Here is a 6,314-nt window from a genome sequence, read left to right as displayed (position 1 = left end):
ACACTGCAATCTGCCTTTGGTGGCTTTTTTGCAGCAACTGTGACATTCAGAGCTGACACACAAAACAAAACAACGACTACACTACACACTAACTACACAAGACAACACACTAACTTGAGACTCCAAACACGTCACAAATCTCTCGCGTATCAAAACTCTCTCTCTCTTTCGCTCACTCGCTCTCTCTCACTCCTAAAACGTCCCCCTCTTCCCAAAAAAACAAATGCCACATGTTGCCATATCATTTTTTGATTGGTCGACATGGTACATTTTTCCACCAATAGAGAAGGAGTGTTTTTTCTTTCTCTTTTTTCACTCACAAGCAAAGCGTGTTTGCTAGCGCTCTCCTTAGAAAACACCGTTTTTACCGTTTCTTCCCGGAGTAAACGCCACTGTTGTATTCAGAAAAAAAAAACCCATCGGTTTTACGTGGCCTATCAACACAATTTAAAAACTGGTATATAGTTTGAAGTCCGCATGTTCGACCCAAGTTAAAATGGAGACTGGGTCCGTCGACCCCAGAGGGTTAATCAGAAAGCCTTAAGTTGGCTAGTTACGTATCGGGCTAATGTTTAAAGCTTTCACTTGAGCAAAGTAACTCATATTACTGCTAAGTAATGTTAGCTAAGTTCACAGCATATTCCATAATAGCGCTGCCATACTGCATCACACTCAGTGCATTTCAATCATTGCTCCAGCGAGTTTGACAGCTAGCAAAATAATCATAATTTTTTTTAAAAAGTAGCATGTGTAACGTACACCTACTGGAAAATTATTTACTAGAACTCACCTATCATGCGACTGTCTTTTTCCATCAAACACTCATTAAAACAGCAACCTACAGGTATGTTAGCGCACTCATCCCCGACTGTCCGAAGAAGGGGCGGGGTCACACGTTGAAACAGAGGCGCAAGGCAGCCCAGGCCGGGAAATTTTGCTTTTACATTTTGCGACTCATTTTCTTTTTATATCTGATAAGAAAACTATTCAATCAGATACTTATTTGTGGTGAATGAAATACAGCTACACTTTCAAGCACTTATAAGCACAACATCTGAAATTCAAGCACTTTTCAAACCTTGAAAAGACAACATTAAAATCCAAGCATTTAAGGATTTCAAGCACCCGTACGAACCCTGATAAATAACCCTTAGTGAAAAAAGCACCGCGCCCGTACTCAGAAATCGGCGCCAAATAATTTTATTAAAACACCCTCGGATGTGGTATTGTGAGGTAAAGACTTTTCTTTTCTTTTTTTTTAGAGTCACTTTTCCGACAGGTTTTCTCATTAGCAGAAAACTCTCGACAGACAGAAACTCTAAAAGAAAACGGTCTTGTTTTACGCACATCAAGGAGGAGTCAACAACCCCTCTAATCATTTCTTAATGCCTCTAGCCAAGCAAAGAATTTCATAAATGGTAAATGGCCTGCATTTGTATAGCGCTTTTCTAGTCCCTAAGGACCCCAAGGCGCTTCACACTACATTCAGTCATTCACCCACACACACACATTCACACACTGGCGATGGCAAGCTACATTGTAGCCACAGCTGCCCTGGGGCGCACTGACAGAGGCGAGGCTGCCGGACACTGGCGCCACCGGGCCGCCACCATCTTGCCCAAGGATACTTGGCATGCAGCCAGGAGGTAGCCTGGGATCGAACCACCGACCTTCTTATTTGTGGCTGACCTGCTCTGCCACCTGAGCTACAGGCCCCAACTCCTTGTACGTGCAAAATTCCCCGAGTAAAAAAATAAAAAAATAAAAATTTAAAAAGCACATATTCAGAACTCTATCCCAAATATTTTTATTAAAACACCTCGATGAGGTATTTTGGGTTTGTGCAGCCACTCCTTCTCAGATCAAAGTAAAGAGTTTTTCTTCATTTTTTAAGCTACTTTTACAACAGGTTTTCTCAATAGACTGAAAAACAGAAACCCTAAAAGAAAACTGCCTTGTTTTACGCACATCAAGAAGGAGTCAGACGACCGTCGGTTCATCCCAGTCAATTACCTCCGAGAGATCGGGATGCTTCCTCCGTAGGATACCATAAACGTATGAGAAAAAAAAAACCTAGAGAATTTATTATTTTGGTAAGAGTGAGAGAGAGAGAGTGAGAGAGCGTGAGAGAGAGAGAGATAATCTATCAAACTTTTCTACAAAACGTTATACCACTCCGGGTCAGGAGGGGCGATATAGCACGGATGACTACGCCGGATGGAAGCGTAACCGGAAGCGTGGCAGGGACTTTCCCTTTGACCTTCATCCTGCTCCATGATCAGCCGTTAAATCTTTCCTCAATATTGCTGTAATGTAACAACACAGGTAGTTTTTTAAGATCAGACAGGTCCCAAAACATTCCTTACACACCCCCGCAGTCACTGAATTAGCATCTGTGGCACAAATAAGCTTCAAGGACCTACTTGTTTTTTAGAACCGACCTTTGACACTTGGATGTTGGCTTAATTTTTACCCAAAGAGAAATTTGACCCTAATAAAAAAAAAACACGATACTGTGGTGAATACTTACCTCAACTTTGATGGGTTTTTTCACAGCTATTTATTTAGGAAAAAAGTAAACACGTTACAAGGACACAATGCACATTGCAGAGTACATGAATGGGAAGTAGGAATTCCTCCTCTCTGTACTTACACTCCTCCCTAACAAATGTCAAGTCATCATCTCCATATTGTTTTTCCCACTTTTCGAGTTTCATTGAAGTGTGCCCAAGTGCACAAGATGTAAAACAATGCATTCGTTTTTTAAGCCATTCACCGAGTCCCCCGTCAAGATGCCATTCATTTAAGAGACTAATAATTTTTTCAATTTAAGTTGTGCTAACTTCAACGCAGTAACATTAAAAATAAAACATATTAGAACTAATTTTTGTCGGACACAAGAACAACTCGAGCATATTTTTCGGGAGCTGAACTAGGGCTTACAAGTTTGCTAGGCCCCTGAGGACCAGTGCGAGGTTGTGCGGCAGATCCTGGCGTGGAGGGTCCAGACACTCCCACAGCGCAGACTTTGCTATCCGCACAGAGCGTTTCTGGTGTGGCTTATGCAAAAGAGACAATACAGCTCCCGGTAAGCATGTCTGTTGTAGCCTGCCCTTTATAAATATGTCTTTGATTATTCAAACAGTGTTTAAAATGTGACTCGTTTGTTATCCAAAAACATTTCATCTATGTTACTGATTTAAAATATACATATATATTTTTCAAGTTTTTAGCTCAAACTGACTCTTGAGCAAATCCACATAACCAGTGTGCACCCTAATGTACATCTTTGAACTGTATGTTAATCAGTACATGAAGCGTACCTCTGAAAAGAGTCCATCATTTGTGAATTTACTGATTTGTTTTTTAACTGCAGTTTTCACAAACTGCGGATGATGAAATCCTCTGTATTGTAGAAAATGTCTTTAAACTACTGCTGTTCCTACTTACTGAGTTCCCGAGCTACTTCTTTACTATGTGAATAAACAATTTGAACAAGAAAGGATTTAAAGACACATTGAAGCAAAGGCAAAAAAAAAAATTGTAATGAAATTTATGTGACGGTTCTTCTGAAATCCGACAGAGTGAAAATCCAAGAGCTGCTGCAATCCTCTGCATTAATGATCTTTCTGTTTCTCTCCTTCTGCGTGTGCGTGTGTGTGTGTGTGTGTGTGCTCACAGAGAGGAGGTCACGGCAGGAGTTCCCTGAGTTGACACGTATGAACCATAAAGTCAGTTTGGACTGAGGAGCAGTTGGTAAACTACATTCAGTCTTGACAGAATTACTTTCTTATCCAAAGCACGCACAAGAAATCAAATCTCTGTATCACAATGATTTCAATAAAGCCTTATTATTTTATGGGGGCAATATCACAAATTCCCGTAGATCATTAATAGGGAACAAAAAAGGAGGATCACATCAGCAATGCGAGACAGAAGTCTTGACACGTGCTTAAAAAAACCCCAGTTACAGCTGGTAAGATTTCTGGTATAAACCAGACTTTCACAGACTGCATCTTTACAGGGTTTTTTGCTTCTTTTGTTCACTCCTAGTGTCATTAACAAACAACAACCACAAACACAGAGCCCACTAACTAGTAGCTGCTTTTCCCCCTAAACAGTCAGTTGACTGAGAGAAATGCAATCCATTATTGTGAAAGCCGAAGGAGATGTGCTCCATAGTCAGACTTATATTTCCTTAACTTACATCCTATGTTCTGTTTAATTCTGGCATCCCTTTGATGGAAATTGGTTAAACTATTGCTCAACTTATGTCTGAATGACGGCAGATAATTCTGATGAAACTGACCCCGTAAGCACTTTGCAGCTGAGTCAAGGGCTTGTGGAAATAAGGTCAAGGAGGTGTCCGGCGTGAGTGCGCGTGCGGCCTGACATTCAATTTGGGACATCTGACAGACACATTAGTGCAACTCAGAGTGTGAGCAGCAACTCCTGTATACTAAACATAAGAAAAGTAATGTGTAGTGCTTCTTTTTTCTTTTTTTTTTACAACCGAGATTCCAGGGCACATGCTTATATGGTTTTCTTTTATTCAAAAGCAGATTACTTTAGCGATTGTGTAACTGTGTCCTTGACATTTGTTAGGGAGGAGTGTAAGTACAGAGAGGAGGAATTCCTACTTCCCATTCATGTACTCTGCAATGTGCATTGTGTCCTTGTAACGTGTTTACCTTTTTTCTAAATAAATAGCTGTGAAAAAACCCATCAAAGTTGAGGTAAGTATTCACCACAGTATCGTGTTTTTTTTATTAGGGTCAAATTTCTCTTTGGGTAAAAATTAAGCCAACATCCAAGTGTCAAAGGTCGGTTCTAAAAAACAAGTAGGTCCTTGAAGCTTATTTGTGCCACAGATGCTAATTCAGTGACTGCAGGGGTGTGTAAGGAATGTTTTGGGACCTGTCTGATCTTAAAAAACTACCTTTGTTGTTACATTACAGCAATATTGAGGAAAGATTTAACGGCTGATCATGGAGCAGGATGAAGGTCAAAGGGAAAGTCCCTGCCACGCTTCCGGTTACGCTTCCATCCAGCGTAGTCATCCGTGCTATATCGCCCCTCCTGACCCGGAGTGGTATAACGTTTTGTAGAAAAGCTTGATCGATTCTCTCTCTCTCTCTTACCAAAATAATAAATTCTCTGGGGTTTTTTTTTTTTTCTCATACGTTTATGGTATCCTACGGAGGAAGCATCCCGAGCTCTCAGAGGTAATTGACCAGGATGAACCGACGGTCGTCTGACTCCTTCTTGATGTGCGTAAAACAAGGCAGTTTTCTTTTAGGGTTTCTGTTTTTCAGTCTATTGAGAAAACCTGTTGTAAAAGTAGCTTAAAAAAAATGAAGAAAAACTCTTTACTTTGATCTGAGAAGGAGTGGCTGCACAAACCCAAAATACCTCATCGAGGTGTTTTAATAAAAATATTTGGGATAGAGTTCTGAATATGTGCTTTTTTTTTTTCTTTCTTTTTTTTTACTCGGGGTTATTTTGCACGTACAAGGAGTTGGGACCTTTATGAAATTCTTTGCTTGGCTGGAGGCATTAAGAAATACTAATAACGATTCTGATACTCTGGGCCTCTTAGCATCAACTGAGCAGTGTTTAAATGCCACAGCTACCTGCGTATTGTTGATGATCATGTCAAAACCATAATGACGACCATGTACCCATCTTCTGATGGCTGCTTCCAGGTGGACACCTTAATGCCACAGAGCTCCAATCATCTCAAATTATTTTCATGAGCATGACAGTGAGATGACAGTGGCTGACAAATCTGCAGTAACTGTGTGACGCTGTCATGTCAATATGGGCCAAAGTCTTTAAGGAATGTTTCCAGCACTTTATTGAATCTATGCTATGAACGATTGAGGCACTTCTGAATGCAAAAAGGGGGTCCAACCTGGTACTGCTAATGTGCAAGGTGAGTGTATTTATGCATATACACATTAACTACAAGTAAACAGCACAATAACTAACAACACCAACAATCATAAACCAGTGCAGGAAAGCAGGGATGAGGGTGGTTGCCTCTAAGCTGGTGTATTTCTGTGCTTACACTCGAGTGTATAGCATCTGTGAAGGTGTACGTGCAAATACATGACCATTATATGAGGGTATACAATCTTATCTTGTTCATCTTACTAATTCTATCTTTAATAATACATATGCTTCTATGAATTCTGGAGTTCTGTTTGAAATGTGTTAGAGAACTTGGATGCTTAATGCTCAAAGCCACGACTGAATAAAAGGTTTACGCAGGGGTGACTCCCACAGTTTAGCCTTTCGACATATTCTAAATT

Source organism: Rhamphochromis longiceps, linkage group LG22 (assembly GCF_057381845.1).
Source record: "Rhamphochromis longiceps isolate RC_006_pf linkage group LG22, R_longiceps_female_GT1.1, whole genome shotgun sequence".
Lineage (NCBI taxonomy): Eukaryota > Metazoa > Chordata > Actinopteri > Cichliformes > Cichlidae > Rhamphochromis > Rhamphochromis longiceps.
This window is presented reverse-complemented; position numbering follows the sequence as displayed.